The sequence below is a fragment of the Halichondria panicea genome, chromosome 7, assembly GCF_963675165.1.
Source record: "Halichondria panicea chromosome 7, odHalPani1.1, whole genome shotgun sequence".
Classification (NCBI taxonomy): domain Eukaryota; kingdom Metazoa; phylum Porifera; class Demospongiae; order Suberitida; family Halichondriidae; genus Halichondria; species Halichondria panicea.
In genome coordinates this window covers 5275142-5293607 of record NC_087383.1, presented here as the reverse complement: position 1 = coordinate 5293607, position 18466 = coordinate 5275142, and the positions used below count along the sequence as shown (strand labels likewise).

General features: G+C 41.3%; 2 long non-coding RNA genes across 2 annotated transcripts; one reads left to right on the top strand and one right to left on the bottom strand.

The window, feature by feature from the left end:
• Positions 1-3778: 3778 nt before the first annotated feature.
• LOC135339076 (uncharacterized) lies at positions 3779-7158 on the top strand. Its single transcript, XR_010395835.1, has 2 exons — positions 3779-5208; positions 6807-7158. It is a non-coding gene; the product is annotated as an uncharacterized LOC135339076 (long non-coding RNA).
• An 8610-nt stretch (positions 7159-15768) lies between these two features.
• Positions 15769-18466, bottom strand: LOC135339075 (uncharacterized). Its single transcript, XR_010395834.1, has 5 exons — positions 17337-18466; positions 16834-16971; positions 16591-16721; positions 16108-16406; positions 15769-15885 (listed from the first exon to the last, which is right to left on the bottom strand). It is a non-coding gene; the product is annotated as an uncharacterized LOC135339075 (long non-coding RNA).

Genomic DNA, 18466 nt, shown 5'->3' with positions numbered 1-18466 from the left:
CTCATGTCCACCGATGGAGGTGCGACGGTACCCAGTCTGAACTGAACTTGGTGTGCCAATGTGATCAGGACTCTCCAGCGTTGTCACATATGTGGTAATTTTAATCCGACATGGATACGTACAGACGCAATCCGTCTCTTGTCTGAACCATTTCACATTCTGTAAACTGAACCTCAGTTTATTACCTAGTAATTTGAATATCAAATCACGGTCAGCTCCCGAGAATTTCCAGGAAACCACTTTCTCTCGTCAATGCCCTATCGGAGATACTACCAGCATGTTGTTGTGTTTATAGTGTGTTTATAGTGTTGTTGTTTTTATAACTATAACTAGAAAATGTCATCTGCTGCACAACCGGCAAAGATGGCTTTTTCCACATACATTTCTGTAGCGTTATTATGACCCTTGTAAGACAATTTGGTGGCCATATTGGATAAATATTTTAGAGACAGGAGACCTAATTCTTCAATTGGCTTCCACCACGGGGGGTTCCGCTACTTTTTTTCTTCAACTCAAATAATTATTTATATTAAATCATTGACAAATCATTGACTGATGGCCCAGATAATGCTAGCACACGTCATAAAGCGATCATCGTGAGCTATGTTTAGTAAGGAGTACTACGATCTTCAACCTATTATGTCAGTACAAAGTACAAACAGTTCCTGATATGTTCAGACATACGCAATGGACCTGTGGTGGTTTTTTGATAGTACTTGAGATCAGAGTGCCACTCATCAATTGTTCACTACAAACCTGGTCCTTCTCCAAAAGTAGACAACAGACAATAATTGATGATCTAGTTTCTTTCCAACGAAATATCACTGCATTGAAGGAGCAGCTTCGTACGGATGGCGACTCTCTTATGAAAAGAACATTTAATAAGAGAAGATTGGAAATCTTAGATGATCCTGAAGATGATTGCCAACTTCCCAATGTTCAAGAAAGTCTCCTTCGTAAGTTTAATGACTGTATGTATAAAAGTGCATCTTGTACTTCGAAGAGAGAATGTCTATGATGTGTGGCGATAGCCCGGGGAAACAAATGAGAGATGCTATGAGGGACTGTGATGTCAGTTCCGATGAATGTCGTGCACGTGATTTTATAGTGTAGAAGAGAAATACCTGGAACGTTTGTATCGGAATTCGCTTCACTTACGCTACACTGAAGCCGAAAAAAGACGAATTTGTCCCCCGAACATTCCATTCATTATAATAACTGCTGTGGAATAGTGTCTGTAGTGTACTTGTCTGTACTTGTCTGTGTAGTTGCTCTTAGACAATAGTTTGTTTGCGCTGCGTATACCATGAAGACTGCAAGCTATATATAACTGCTGAATGCCTAATGAACTGCGTGAGTAACAGCTTCTATAGTTATGATTTAAACCTATTCTACTTGGTAGTTAGTTTTATTGGTAGCTTCATGAATACTGTTGCTTCATGAATGCAATTGTTGTAGATTTTGAATGTTTTGCATCATGCGCAGGGTCCCCTTTCTTGCACCATTCCGCAATATAAGTATCTCCAGCTACTTGTTTACGTTATTCATGCCGCATAGTTGCTCTGTAAGTTAATAAGGAGGACCGCACCCGGCTTGCACATGCGCAGATCATACACATGCGCAGATCATATCTCGGCTTATACCTGATGTACCCCCCCCCCACACCACACACACAGGCTTATCACTGTACATAGCCCCCCACACACACAGCCCCACACACACACAGGCTATTGTACTGTACATAGCTCTCACACAGGCTTGTACCTAATGGTACTGTACACACACACAGGCTAATGCTGTACATAGCCCCCCCCCCTACACACAGGCTTATACTGCACACAGGCTTATACTGCCACACAGGTTTATACCTAATGTACTGTACATAGCCCCCCCCCCCCACACACAGGCTTATAGCTAATGTACTGTATGTACTGTACATAGATCTATGGTGAAAGCATGCAAGGTAGGTAAGCGGGTATGGTTGCACATGTAGTATGGTTGTACATGTAAACAGTTAAAAGTTGAAGTGCAACCAGCACACTATATTGCAGCGCCAGAAAAAATTAATTCCACTTCTAAGTGGCGCATCTTTTAGACCACAAAAAAACCACAAAAAAAATTAATTGCGTTCAGATTGGCGCTAGTGGCGCTTATGCCCCGGAAGTTGGTCAATTATGGCTTCATTATTTTATGCTTCATGTGGAATGTGTAACATAGCTTTGTTGGTGCGAAACCAAGGAACTGTTTAGAACTGTTTAGAACTATTATTACCTCACCAATCAACACATCACCTGGAAATTCATTCACCTCACTCTATGGGGAGAAAAGAAAGCAGAATTGTTGGCGACCTCAAGCTAACTTACCAAGAATTATGTACAGTACTCACACAAGTTACCTTAAGCCCTAATTGGAAGGCCCTTAGCACCTACTCAGCAAATGTCACTTTTGGAAACTGCTGCCACATTGGCAGATTCACTAAGTGGGCAGATTCACTAAGTGGAAAGAACCATGATATACTCAGCAAATGTCACTTTTGGAAACTACATCACCACATTGGCAGATTCACTAAGTGGATAGGAACATGCAAGTCGGTTATCATCCCCAAAGACTCACCGCAAAGACTCACCTCTCGTAAGACTTAGTGGCCTTTCACGCCTTCGAAAAACAAATTTTGAACCCCACGAAAAATACACAGGCCCTATAATTATGTATAGGTACTTCGTCTCAGGCGTGGCTTTAAGCTAATGAAATTATTTTATTTTGCGGGTGTGGCTAGACAGAAGACACCACACCCTCTTTCTTACTCCTGGGGTCGTCTACTACATTGGTGTTTACAGCATGCTCTTGGTACTGGGGTTGAAAAACTGTTGGTAATGACGGAAAGTGGAAAGTAGAAAGCAGGTGCAAGAAGCTGTTCAGATAAATTACAACAATTGCAATAGTATACCATCAAACTACACAATAGTACGTACACAATTATAATTATTGTACATTAATTATTGTACATAATTAAATTATAGGTGATAATTAATTATAGGTGTTTGAATCACGCCTGTGAATCTGAATCTCATTCTGCTTGGTTTGAAGGTGCCAGGTACCTGCACATAATTATAATAATTATTATTTAATAAGCATGATGTACACGTAATCTTCTGTTGTTGCTCTTTGCAAAATACCACATTTCCCTAATTAATCGACCCTTTCGAGTAGACTAAGACTGGTCATGACACTTCTCTAAAATAATACTCCACTGTTAGCTAGCTAGCTAGCAAAGGCTAGGCAGCTCTGACCATAATTATAACTCCGTAAACAACACCGCCCACTTGTTCCTACTGGATTCTATTTTTAGCATATCCGGTCTTAGCATATCCGGTCTCTGATACGAAGTCGGATGAGTACGTAGGGTACATAGTGAGTTGCATGCCCTCTTCTCTGTATACGCCCTTGGCTGTACTGTATGCGCGTGGAAGCCACGGGTATAATAGTCCGTTGGTTTGTTTGTCTGTTTGCGATTCACACAACAAGTTATAATAATGTGTTTGTGTACCCATGAGGTGCGTGGAATTGACTGAGGAAATTTCTTCTGAGGGCTCTCGAGTCATTTAGCGAAAATATGCACCTACTAAACTTTTGCTATGGGTACATATACCTCGTTTTGAGACGTAGCACTTCAGTGCTCCAGTTCGTTATCAGTATGTCGGGACAACATGGAAATGATTACCTGAATTGATAAGTAACCTGTCATTTCAAACAATTTTACAGTATGCACCGTAGTTGATGTAAATTACCGCGCCAACTCACTGAATACATTATTTAAACCCTTCCTTACATTAAACCCTTCCTTACAACACATACATGTTACCATTGACATTCACCGTTTCACATACAGTTTGCCCAATATCCCTCACTCTAGATCTCCACTTGTTCCCCTACTATCCCCCAACTCCTCCCCACTTTACTCATGTGATGTGATAGAGCTACTGAATGTATGTGTTAATGACATACAGTACACATCAACCCCACCCCCTCACACAGATCGACCCCTCTCTTGTCTAGCTCACGCACGACTGACCAGAGACGAACCTCTCGGATTGACGTCTCTTTACACTCTTCATCATTCATGGATTACTTCGCCCACCCACCAGTGGTCCCTATATTGACTATAGTTACGCTAGAGAAGCTGGCTGTTGTTACAACGACTGCTATACACGTACATGTAAACGGACAAGTAAGTGTTAGAGCGACAGTCACATTGCTGGATTATTGTGTTCATTGAACATTACTAACCCTCCTCTCAGGTACATGTACCATGTGGCTGAGGGTGTGGGGCTCTACTCTTAGGAGACCTGGAGGGTGGTCACACAGACCAGTGGGCACTTGTCAAAAGGTCAAGGGTTAGTCGTTATCAGAGGAACCACACTGGATCATACGTACGTGCTCGTAATGATAGACTGCAAACTAGATTTAGTTGTGCAGTCCACTGATGACTCCCGGCACAATAAACATAGGGGAAGAAAAGGTCGGGTTAGTCGTTATCAGAGCAACCACACTGGATCATACGTACGTGCATGTAATGATAGACTGCAAACTAGATTTAGTTGTGCAGTCCACTGATGACTCCCGGCACAATAAACATAGGGGAAGAAAAGGTCTAGACCTTCTGGGCCACATGCGGGGATTTTGCTATTTGCACATGGCGTGATGATGCACATTATTTTTTCACTAACTGTGCATATCTTATTGCTAGAATGTTTTGTGAGTCATATGTGAACTTTGCGAGTGTTGATCAATTCCCAAAATAAAATCCCAAAACCTCAATTAGTATTATTAGTATCAATTACACACAATCCGGTAGGTCAATTTTTCTGCTGATTTGGCTTGCAAAATAATTATTCTAGTAATACGAATAACTATTTTGCGGAATTCATGTGTATGTCTGTTATAGCTTACTTTGTTATAGCTTACTTTGTTTTCTGGGCTAGTTAGATCCTGTCGGTGTGTATTGTGTGCATGCATGCTATAGCTCTATACCCCCAATACACTTACTAACACACAGCTTCACCCCCCCCCCTGCACACACACACACACATACACACACACACACACACACACAGCTAACACTTGGCCTGAGGTGCACGCTCGAACTCGTGCATAGTTATTGCTCACTACCCCCTGCGTTTTGTTCATTATTCAGCTCGGACTTCAAAGGTGAGTACATTGAGAAAGTTTAAGTTTTTGGGTGAGAATTAAAGGTGTAACTATATGCAGGCTTTGGAAACACATGTCTGTACGGAAACATTAGTTATGGGTGATTCCTCAGACCTGTTATGTGGCCATTATAAAGTTTGTGAGGTTGCTTGTGATGGCAATGATGTGGTCTATGTTGTGCTCGTGGTTTACATGAAGGCTGTTATTTTGAGAATAAAATACAGGTCAAAATTTTCTTGAGTGCAATATAACATGTACAATGTAGCTGTCAAGAAGACACCTTGCACGTAGGGGTTTAATCGAGTGATCCCTGTAGCTAGCCATCAGTCGTGTCTAAGGTTGGTGCCCTCACCAGGAGCTGGGGGGGGGGGGGGGGTATAGCTCTAAGAATCGCGATAATTATGTATAAATATTGTCACAACTGAACATTGTACATATTTTAAGCAGTACATTAGCTATAAGCCTGTGTAGGGGGGAAGGTTGTGTACAGTATATTAGCTATGAGCTTGTGTGTGTGTGTGAATGAGGGGGTTGTACATGCATGTCATTTGAGAAGATGAGATGAGGAGGTGAACAATGGGTGAACAATGTTTTAACACACAATGACACACACCATAATTATGTCCCCAAGCACCAACAAAAAAACTTGGTGTTTGAGAGGAACAACAAGCTTGCCTAAGGGTGGTATAGCAAAGATATAGGAAGGGAAGGATTGGCAACGGTAGAAAATTTGAAGCTATCCGTCATCAGTCATCACTTTGCCTCTACTTTTGTTGCCTCCAAACTATGGCTATAAAAACTAGTGTTCAAGCTGGCGCTGTGCTAATGCCTCTCGCCATGTTTTTGCTTTCGCTGAAAAGTATTAGAGTGTTATATTAGTTTCTATAATGAATTTTATATTAAAGTTAGCTTATCTATATAAAGTCACTGAGAAGAAAAGACTTATTTACATGCATCTATTGTTGTATTATGTGGCTTACTAGGACCTCAAGAAAGAAGAAAATTGATTCTTCCAAGATCTGTAGTTCAGTGTATATAATATCTAAGAAAAGACCTGTGTACATGCATATTGTTATCTATATTGTTATATGGTAGTGTTTTGTGGCTTACCAGGCCTTCAAGACAAAGATGATTCTGCCAGGAGGATCTGGATCTGGATCTTGGATATTATTATTTTCTCACACGTGGGGAATGAGCGCGCATGCGCATTACATACACAGGAATAATTAAAGGGTGTGTCCAAAGAGATCAATTTCACAAATGGCTACTGCTAGCTAGCTGTTTTAACAGATATTTTCTGAGTATTGTAGCTAACAAAAAGCTAGCGCTTTAGTGCAAGGCTAACTCATATGTTGAATAGAAAGTTTGTGCGGACAGATGATGCTATGAAAGATTCTGAAGAGACTGCAACAGCCTTCAATGTGAGTCAAACTAGCCATAACTCGAGAAAGAAGCTTTAGTTTGCAAATCCACGAATCAAAATCCAAGAGAACGTGGCTAGAAGCCTATAGAAGCTGTTAGTTTTCGTCGCATTGCAACCGTTGAGCAGTTACAGCTGGAACAGACACACAGACACACACACACACACACACACACAGCTTTACCGTATCCCTCGTGCGGCTACGCCTCGAGGCATAATAACAGAGAGAACAAGTCCTTATTAACTCTGAAAGAAGTCATTGATGACAGATGCAAGTTGACATCCCAAGAATCTGCCTCAAGTTAAATACCGAGAGCTAGGGATTGTCAAAGTCAACAAGAAAGAGAGACGCTCAGAAACAACACAGACTTTAATACTTAGACAATACTGCTTGTGTTCATGTCCATTCTCACATTTGATACAAGCTCTGGGCTTGAACTAGATAACATAGATAGACTGATAGTACTGTAGCTATGTAGCTATTACTGTAACATGTTCTGTACGACATTTTAATTATCAACATTTCACAAGTCATATAAACTGCCATAATAAGCTGCATAATGAACTGCTACTGCTGCTACTGCATGAGGTAGAGCTAACTGTTATACAACTGTACAGGTCTTTTGCATGTAACAAAGTCTTTCATTTCGTTTTTTAATATGTAGCCCAAAATAGTCAATCAACTCTTCCTTCTTCAGCTTCATAAATTCTTCCAGCATACTGATAGTACGATGAAGATCTAATAGTATGACTGTGTATGTGGGGGGGGGGGCATATGAATGAGTTAGTAAAACACTGTGGCACTGACCTGGAGCTTTCTATCCCAGTTCTGTTTCTTACTATATAAGCCGACAATCAGGCCTTACACCTCCAGTCATATTTTCTGCAACTGACTTAAATTTAAATTTAAAGCACAAAACCTGTACCAGTTGATGGACCTGACATGGATAAACACTCTCATGAAGTCAGTATAATTTTAAAAGCATGTGTGTTTCTTAAAAATGAGCATAAAACGTCAGATGAAATAAGCCATACTCAACACTACAACACATTCTAAATGGTATGAATAGGCGATTTATGCCTTTCAGTAGATCAACCTACATACATACACGATGAGTACTGTTTCTTAAAAAGGGATCAAACCTTGTAAAATTGTAGTTTTTCTGTAGTAAAAAGTCTTTGTTTCTTTAGTTTTACAAACTGGCAAGATAATCTAACTCTAAATAAAGCACAACATCAGTGTAACACCATGAGAGGTCATGAGGCACTAAAGGAAGACCATAACAGACTTTTTCTGCTTTTCGCGGGCATTCTGGCAGGCGAGTCACGGATGGTTTCATAATGAAACTGCAGAAAACACATGTAAAATGATCACGTGAACCACGCTCTGACTCAGTCTTCTTCGAGGGGTCTCAAGCTCATTCATCAGACAACTACCACGACACAAGCTGCGATCTGAAGAAAATCCTTCCTTGTACTGTCTCAACAAAGTTATCCGCGTTCTAATTAGCCTGCTCCATTTGCCCTCTTATCATGTCTTTTTAATTTTATCTATAATTTTATGGTTTTAGAGTTGATAAGCTCCAACCAGCTAGCTAAAAGTTAGCATTTTCCATGTAGAAGTCCCTGGCATACTTGTAAAGTCTACCGTAAAACCTCTATTTAAGGCGACCCTCTAAATATGCGACACTTGGACATTTCGCCCATATAGCACCATATAAATTCATTTTTTAGTGTACATTAAAACTCTATTTTCGCAAAACGTAATTATTTAAAAGTGTCGCCTTAAATCGAGGTTTTACGGTAGTGCTTTTTCGAAAATCATATGCTGTCTTAGCAGGCTTGCTAATGCGCAATGTGCTCAATTGGTGCACTCTATTTGGTGCACTCTATAGATAGTGTGAAGTGTTTCTGTTTGCTCTAATAAAGGCAATTTAAGGCCCGTAATAAGAGATGTGTTTACAGACAGACACACAAACACACTACTGTATGCCTCGGTGCGCATGTCCTCTTGCTATGCTATGTGTAAGCACATAATAATGGCACATAACTTTCTCCCACCAGCAACTCGGATCTAGTGAACGTCCAGGATGGCCTCCACTATGATATGGTTAGGGCTCTATTGTATTAGAGTCAGTATTTGGGTGTATAGCACTCATCCGAAGCCCATCCTAAAGCAGGGAAAGGATTAAATAAAAATATGTGTTATCTAGTTTCATGCTGAGCGTATCTAGCGCATTCCCAGTTGCATACCACATTGTCACGTATTACTAGCATATTATTGTAAGCTGTTACAATGCCATGCTATTGTGACTTAAATGTAGTTATAACACAGTATCCTGGAAATTTTTGATATGGTATCCTGTTTTTCAGTTCTAATGCATTGAGCAAGGCAAATTGTGTAAGTTGCTGCACTAGGGAATTACTCTGTAGCAGGATTGTTTTGCCTACCTCTGAAGTTGTTTCCATCTTGTGTCTCTTCTTTAGAAAGGAACCGACGAAGACGACCCAGGGATAATAATCTTGTTCAGCAGTGACAACGACATCCATCAATGTTTGGGATTGCCAGCAGTGGCCGCCTTGGTGATGGGGCCAGGGATACCAGTGCTCCAACAAGGTAGAAATCTAAAACTCTTATTATAATTATAATTATACCAGCAGGGTCCAAACAAAATCTCAGTGATTGGCTGGACACAGTTGTAGTCCAGCATTCCCCGGGTTCTTTAGTGCGCAGTGCGCGATGCGAACGGTAGGCGTATTAGCGGCTTGTTTCATCTGTCGAGAAATGTCCATTTGGACGTCCTCCAAGTAGTATTCTCATCCACAACCATGCTGAATTCATGCTGAATTGGGGGGTTGAGTGCTTGGGCATCAACTTGACTTTGGGAAAGTTTCTGACCGCGGATGGGATTGGGTTTGGGTCAGTAAGGTTTGGGTCAGTAAAGTTCACCCACCAAGTAATGGGTCCATTCATCTGACTCGAACTCTGAATTGATATAGAACTTTATATAGTATGCAATATTGTTCATTTGATCTCGAATGTGGACTCGAACTATGAATTGTAGTTATAGTATGCAATATTGTTCATCCCCGGTGTCATAGGCGCGAGTGACTCCCCTAAATAATGACTCCCGGTCACTCCTACCTAGTCACCAGTGACCCCCGGTCACTCATGCCTAGGAGTAAATTACTCCCCCGGTCACTGCCTCCTAGTGACGAATGACTCCCCCCAAATTTAGATTTCAGCGGATGGCTATACTAAGTACATCCTCAAAGGCAGTCAATCAATCAAGATGTGATTGTCTTAGTCTATAGCTGTTCCTTAACTATCGTTACTTCAATTACATGAAAAACAAAAACAGCAGTGGAAGATAACGAAAGCCTAAAAATACATGTTTATTTAGATCTACAACTATATAGTCAACTGAGTGGAGATACTTTAATACGTATAATGATACCACGAGTTGTAGGAGCAGTATAATTATAGTAATCACAATGCTAGAAAATCTCTCTGGTCACTATTCAGTTCTTTTGACTTCGAAAATCTTCTTTAGTTTCTCATTTCAAAACAACGTACAAGATTGTGCCTTATTTTGTCTTCATTTAGGATGATGTGATCCAAATTGTCTCCTTGTAATTCGTGGTATGCAGCGCAGTGGAGTAGGAACAGGGGGGGGGCAGTGAATCAGCCCACCCTTCCTGAGTTGAATAGGTGTTTTAACCAACCAATTGATCAAGGATAAAGCATGAATTTGTAAGCAGAAATAAAAAACCGCTTTTTCTGGACGCTTCATACTCTTGTTTTACAGCAACATGTTTTAACAATTCTGCTGTATATTAGTTCTTGTTCAGAGCTAATAAGCTTGTAGCTAGGCCGCAGCTAGTGTAGCTTCCAGTTTTAAAATTTCCAGCGCCGGGAGCGCCACTTGGGTAGTGCTTCGCACCACCCAAGTGGCCCCTCCAACCTTTTAGCTGTTCCTACTCCACTGCAGCGGCAATAGCAAATAAACCACAGTTTCTGCTGCCACTGCATGTTCTGTTGCTGAATAGAGGCCACAGACAGTAACAACCCATTGTGGCACTTGTACATTTGGGCGATTTGCAGCTCAGCATGCACTTGGCTCCAGTTCTTGCTCTTGGTCTACATTCCAACTGTCACTTGCTACAAGTACTACCTTGCTATTAACCTTGCTCTTTATCCTGGCTCTTCATTCTACTATAATTATAGAGTCTACTAAAATTGTTACTGCTGCTGTGGCTAACAGACATAGAATCAGGTCTTTACTGAATCGTTTTAGTAAATCTTTGGTGTTGACTCTAAATAGTACCCATTCAAAAAATAAATTTAGATCTACACGTACTTACTGATGGTGCCAATCTTACTGATGGTGCAAAGTAGTGGCAAAGTAGTGCCAAAGTAGAATTAGTGACAGCAGAAGAAGGCTGCTGTAAAACAGTGACGATCACTCTTCTGTCTGTTTGATTACTCATGCTAGTATTAGTACCAGAGCTCATTTTGTGCACCTTGATCCACTTTGTATGATCGCAACATGTGCCAGGTCAATGAGCATGCGCAAAATCATTTTCACGTTTTTAGTTTTCAGTTTGTTTTTGTGCAGTGGGCAAGAACTTGGAAATTAACAAAAGACATTATACAGACACAGACAATAGGTGCAGACACAGACACAGACACAGACATTATACAGACAAAGGTATTATACAGACAAAGGTGCATAAATCAGACAAACAAAAAATAAGTTCATTTTTGTTTGTATTTCGATATCCCTATATCCCTAATATATGACAATGCCTCATTTGTGTAGTGACCCAGTACCTAAACCTTCGTGTGTACAGGAATGTATTGTCTTCGAAATTCATTTATAGTTTCAAAACATCTAAATTTGTGGACGCTGTCAGGGTAGTAATATCTTTTAGCCTCATAATGTTTTTTGATTTTTTGAATGATTTTCATTTGAATGATCTTCTGAAGCAATCGTGTTTGCCAACACATTATATAATTGATGACACAGCACTAGCTTGCCTTTAACTGTAGCTCAATTTGTCTTTGGGATTGTGAGCTGCTGCTGCCCACCTTACATTCAATGACACTTGGTCCATGGAAGTTTTGAGAAGGGTCAGAAGTGGGGCTCAGGGGGCTCAGGGTGTGAGCTGTCTAAGTCTGTATCCTCTAGCTATCTTAAGAGGCATACACCAATATCGTTATTTGATAAGCCGCTTTTGTTAATGTATATGTCCCCCCCTCATGTCCCCCCCTCATGTCCCCCCCTCCCGTGAACGGGCAGATACTTTCTTTTTTCATTTCTTTAAAAAAGACTTGCGGTTCCTGAATATGAATGTTGTTGTGTTTTACATACGGTACCTTCCGCAGCTCATCTAACAATACACCTGTTCGTTCGGTCTCATACAAGGTTGATCCTCAAAAGTGATCCTCAAAAACTGTTTGTGTTTTTACAGCAATGCCGTCAGGGATAGACGTAATTGAATGAGAGAGTATGAGAGAGTTGTTGGGAATAAGTACTTTCTTGCACAGTTGAAATCGGCCAGCAGGTTTCCTTCAATTAAGTCTGATGGACTGATCAAGTTCCTAGCAGTGTGTATTAGAGATTCGTGTATTGTAGTAGATGTGTCCCGACAGGCAAACCCGTATATGATTATTACTGTTGGACACCAAATTACATTTGTGAAGCATCCACCAGGCAGTTCCGAAGGTAGGTGAATACCTAAACTTCTTATTTCGTCTTTCGCATTGGTTTGTTTGGCTGTTTGGTTTGTTTGGCTGTTTGTTTGGCTGGTATAACACATTGATGTAAAAATAACAGCAAGTAGAAATGATGTAAGTGGCTTTCCAACCTATAAAGTACAGAAATAGTTTATATTAAGCAGAGTTCTAATTACAATAACAAATTAACATGTAACAAAGCACAGTTCTATAGCATTGTGGTGTTACATAACCATATAGCGAAGAGTAATTCGCCCTCGAAAAATGTGAAAATTACAAATGCCTAACAGGAAGCAATGTGCAAATGGAGGAAGACTGTTATCCTGTTATTGTGTACCATCCTGTTATTGTGTACCATGTACCATACCGGTAGTTTGGATGGAGATACTTGGATATGGCATATTCAGGATGCTGACAACACACAACAAACCACAACAACTATGAAGTCATTACGTGAGCGTACCACACGCGTGTGGTGTTATGAATATCATTAACTACTGGGGGGGTTTAGGGCACATAGGTACAGTACAGCAGAGGAAAAGGCTCGTCCACATCAAAGGCTCGTGGGAGGAGCCCAACAAACCACACTAATGTGATGACTTACTACACAAAGACGTTTTGATGGCCCTGGCTCTTTTGCTTTTGACTTTTGTCTGGTACCTGAAATTAACAAAAGAACAAAAAGTCCACCATAAAGCAGGTAATTAATTTTTGAGGCACAACATTTTTAGGCCATTTTTGCGAGTTCCACCGGGAGTTCCACGGAATAAAATGTTCAAGGAATAAAATGTTCAAGGACACCTATCAAAATTAAATTACACTGACACAGGGCCAAAACAGTTCATTTACAGAAGTATACAACGTTGTACACTATCAACTTTCTTTGTAAACTATGAAGGAAACTATTGTAAATGAACTAAAATTCAACAACATTGTAAACTATGATGTACACTCGCAAGTACAAACATAGTTTACAAGCTGTAAACTACCACTTCTGGCCCTGTGTGAATGCAAGTAATTATTTATTAGTTCTAGAAACCGCTAATAGTGTGAGCAAAGTACATTTACTGAGTGCGCGTGCGCGTGCAGTCCACTGATGAGTCCCGGCACAATAAACATTAAGGACGAAAAGGTCTTGTATTCGACCTTCTGGGCTATACCAATGATGGATGATCGACTTGATCGATCGTCCGTTACTGTAAGTGTATGGCTTTTTGTAGCACTTTTCTGCAGCTCAAGCACACCTGTCCAGCAACATTTTCTCCATACAACGCCTTCTCATGGATCTGACCAATGAGGTTAGTAACACCAGGTGGAGGTAGCAAGAGTATGGCCGCCCAGATTGAGAATGACGGCGTGGCAGGATATCAATACTGGAGACTGCTGCCAGGTAACTCCACTGCAGATAGTGTGAACTGCATGCTGTTACTGTTCCACCTCACTTGTATTAGAGCTTTAGCTAGCAAGCCAAGAAAACACTGGCTCTCTCCTTAGCTGTTCATGTGTTTATGTGCGTGCTACGTCAGTGCTGCACGTGTTTTTTATTTTTGTAATTATAATGTTCTCCTCCAGCCGTTAATTTTAGACTTGAACTTTTGGCATTGATCTTTTTTAACAACACAATCACCATCGATCATTACCCACTAATAATCATGATCAATGTTTGCTTTATGTTATGTAGCTTTGGCACCTACCGAGGCATCAGCACCTATGGTGCTTTCATTGGAAAGGTAATTCTGAGAGCTACTGCATCAATATTATTAGTTTAGGAATTGAACATGCTCTCAAAAATGCTACTAAATAGGTGTGAGGCTCTACTTTAATTAAATAGGCCTTCATAGCCTTCATTATGACTAATCACAGAGCCTGTGTGTGGGGGGGGGGGGAAGTTGTGTACAGTATGCACACCTTGCACGTAGGGGTGGTCCCAATATCGTCTCCTGCATAATCGAGTGATCCCTGTGGCTAGCCGTCAGTCGTGTCTAAGCCGGGTGCCCTCAGCTGGGGGGGGGGGGGGGGAGTTCAATATGTACAGTACATTAGGTATAAAGCCTGTTGTGTGTGTAGGGAGGGGGGGGGCTATGTACAGTACATTAGGTATAAGCCTGCCATGTACATACATGTAGGAAGTGATGAAGCAAAGTGGTATCACAACCTAAAAATAGCTAACCACACATTACAGGGTTTATGCTAAGTCCTGGTTAGAACAAGATGGATCTTGAATAGAAATTGAGCAATAATTTAGAACCACAATGTACCTGTGCTTTATTTTAAAAGAATGCCAGCCTGTTTTGAATACATTTTGTTATGGGCAGTCAAAGATAGTTGCGAATGCCTCTGTAACATTATTCTATGTACTTCTATGTACATCTAGCCCGTCAATTGGACACTATTGGGTACGTACATGTATCCACTTTTTCAGTCGTGCTCCCTTTCTTGCACTGGGCGTAAGCACTGGGCGTAAGCACACAAACAGAGTGCTTATACACTACACTTATACAAGTATGTATTTCCTACTAAGTCAGTAGAGCTACTTTTTAGGGGGGGGGTATTATTGCGTATCATGTGCGTTATCATGTGCGTTTTCTTGAACTTTGACCTCGACTGCCAAGTACGAGTGGCAACCCAGGTTACAAATCTGCATTATACCCTACACCTACAAGACATGAGTCAAATACATACATGTATGTATAGCATCATACCTCATACCAAAAAGCATGTACCATGACCGTCGGTTCTTACACGTCCCTCCAAATAAGCAAATAAGCTGAAAGTAAACTCGAAGCAGCCACCCTCCCAACCAGCTCAACAGGTGAGTATAGCGGGCTTAGAAGCAAGAAGTGTATTGCATGCAGTGTTATAATGTATAATTAGTGTGTGTGTTAGAAAGTACTCTGATTCTCCATCTGACCATACAGGTAGAGTTCATGGGGAGCAGTGATATGAGAATGAAGCATATGAGAATGAAGCAGCTAAGGATGATATCAAAGAATAGGAACATAAAGCGAATGACCTCGTGGTAAGTGTTTCAGATTTCCTCTAACAGCTGTATTTAACCTACCACATACCACCTATTATCCAGGCTATAATTATACGTACTTTAGTTACCTAATTAGGTAGGGTCTTTAGGAGGAAATTCCCTTACAAATATCCCCCACTATAGCAACCTGAATTCTAGCAATAAATTGTTGAGAGGATAAGTAGTACACCACATCTTTGCATCTCGAGAGGCACCCAAAAACAGTATACACACGAACTACGGATGCCTCATGCATATGAGCATAGACTCTGACACTCAGTAACATGCTTTAAAATACTTTATGTGGTTGTGTACTTACTTTTGCAAGAAAACAACAATGTGAGCAAGTACATGCATGTACATGCATATATACTATGGGAGCTCAGGTATAAGGTTATTTACGCCGCTTCTTAGCAGCAGGCACTTGAGACGTCTCAGTGGCTGAGGCCGAGGTCTTACGGTTGGAGGTGGGGGTGCGGCAAACTGAAAGGGTTGTTGCTGAAAGGAAATACAATTGGTTTGAAGTACGACAAGTTTTTGTTTTTGCGTTGAGCAGTTACAGAGCTGGAATACAGAGCTGGAATACACACACACGGACCAGTCAGCTTTATGCCGTAGTCCTCGTGCGGTCGAGACATAATTATGTCAATGTTCGTAGACATTAAAGCTACCACTCAAGTAATCTTCTATACGTACATATATTTGTTGTATAGCACTCACCAATTGGTGGTTGAGGTTGAGGGCTCTCCTCCTCATAGTTGTAATCATAGTCCTCCACACTCTCTTGAGCCTCAAAGAGAGCCTCACTGGGGCCATACAACACTGTACTGGTTTCACTCTCCTCTGAAACTAGGACAAACCATATAGTTCACCAAAAACCTACTGGAGCATAGAAGAGTTACCTTCTCGTTCATCATTGGCTGCCTCCTCCGGCCAGTTTCCTATGAGGTAGTAAACAAGTGATATTGGCCAACATCACCTGCACTCCGTCCGTCAGAGATGTTAGGCTTGAGGGCCACCTGGGAGGTGGGAGGGAGTGACATGCACATCACTACAATTACACCTCAGTGTAAGTTACATTTTTGTCTTGTCGCTCAATAATCATTTAACCAGCGGTCAAACATTAGATTAGCTTACTGAGTTCTCTGCTATAATAATCTAACTGTCTCACATGCATGTACATGTATGTATGATTTGCAATACCATATTCCGACTTCCAAGATCCTTTATAAAGTGTGAACCCTTCTCCACAAGTATCTGTGCATGTTTCCGGGAGAGGGACCCATCGGAGAGTGTCACATCACAATCCTCCCCACGTCCTACCAAGTTATCCCCTGTTGTACATATATGTGTGTATAGAAAATCGGGGACACACGCACACACATTGACACACGCACACACATGACACACGCACACACATGCACAGAGTATGTACAATCGACTCACCCTCTTTGAGGAAATAGTCAAAATATACCGGGGGTGTATATTCTACGTTTTGGGAGATACTCTTGTCCTGGGAGAGCACTCGCAAAAGGCTCGCTGATTGGGTGCTCAAAGTCTCATCACGCTCTGCCGTTAGTCTTTCTGGTTGACATTATCAGAAGGTATCAGAGTGAGCAGACTCAGAATATATACAGACAGACAGACAGACAGACCGGACTATAACTTGTGGCCGCCTCGGGCATCGTTTACCATATTTGAACTCAATGTAGGGGCATATGTCAGTAATATCTTTGTATCTTGTGATGGTATATGCACATAAAATACTACTGTTCATGTTTGGCTATATAAATACAGAAAAATAGGAGATGGTATCTGGGCGTGTCTATAGCGATAGTATTGTAAAACATGCCGTAAATGCCTATTACAATATTCAACCTACCGTTCTATTAGTAATCGAACTGTGATAGTAATCGAACTGTGATTGCAAATACGCTTTAATAATTTACCTGTTTCAGGCAAGATTCCTCCTGGGCTGTGTTTAGGACTCTGCGACAGGTCATTAATTAACCCCTATTATACAGGGTTGATTTGGCTCTTGTTCCTGCAGGAATACGCTGGACGGCTCGCTTGTTGGGTTGTGAGAGGAATCTTCCATGCTGGTTGCACTGTTGCTGGTTGCACTGTTGCTCAACTTGGTGAGAGCTTGTGAATAGCTTTCTGTTTGTGTAGCCTTTTATATTGTCAGCTTTGTGGGTTTTTTAGCTGAGCTCAGTGGTAAGTGTGGTTAGCTGAATGAGCACAGAGGCACAGAGGAAAACCCTTACTATTTTTAGGTTGTATAATTATAGCCATTATGTCACACTCATACACCTAGCTCCTACAATTTAAGGTATTAGAGTGATGGCAAGGGTGGTGGTGTCTGGGGGGTATTTGTTGACAAATACTGTACCGTTAATAACCCCTAGTACATGTATATAATTAATCCTTGTGCTTCATTTGTGTGTATTAGGGTTAGGACTGGCAAGGAGGATCCATGCGCTTTTAGAGCTACTGAATGAGTTTTGACATACAACTATCACACACACACACACCACCCTCCTTACACAGGTCCAACCCGCTCCTGTCTCACACTCTCATTGGGATTACCCCGCCCACCTACCATTTGGGGCTGTGCCTCTGTTGGCTACTAGTAAGTAAGCCAGGCTGTTGTTACAACGACTCTAACAGTGTGTACAACAAGAATTTCTGCGGACAAGTGAGTTAGAGTAAACACCAAAATAGATTACATCATACATTCATTGTATGTGATTCAAAATTGTCGTTCCCTTTTAATGCATCTATATTGACTGAATTAATCATCTAATGCTACAGCTAGTGACCCCCCTCTAGGTTAGTGTGAAACTGTGACATTGTTCACGATGTACATTGTATTCTGTTTACAGTAACCTCTGTAACACTTGGGTCAGACGATGGTGTAACTGCCCCAAGGATGTGCACAAGGTGTGTGTGTGTGTGTGTGTGTGCACAAGGTGTGTGTGTGTGTGTGTGTGTTTGTGCGTGTTTGTGCGTGTGTGCGTGCGTGTGTGCGTGCGTGCGTGTGTGTGAGATTGGCGTGAGCGTGAGATTGGCGTGTGTG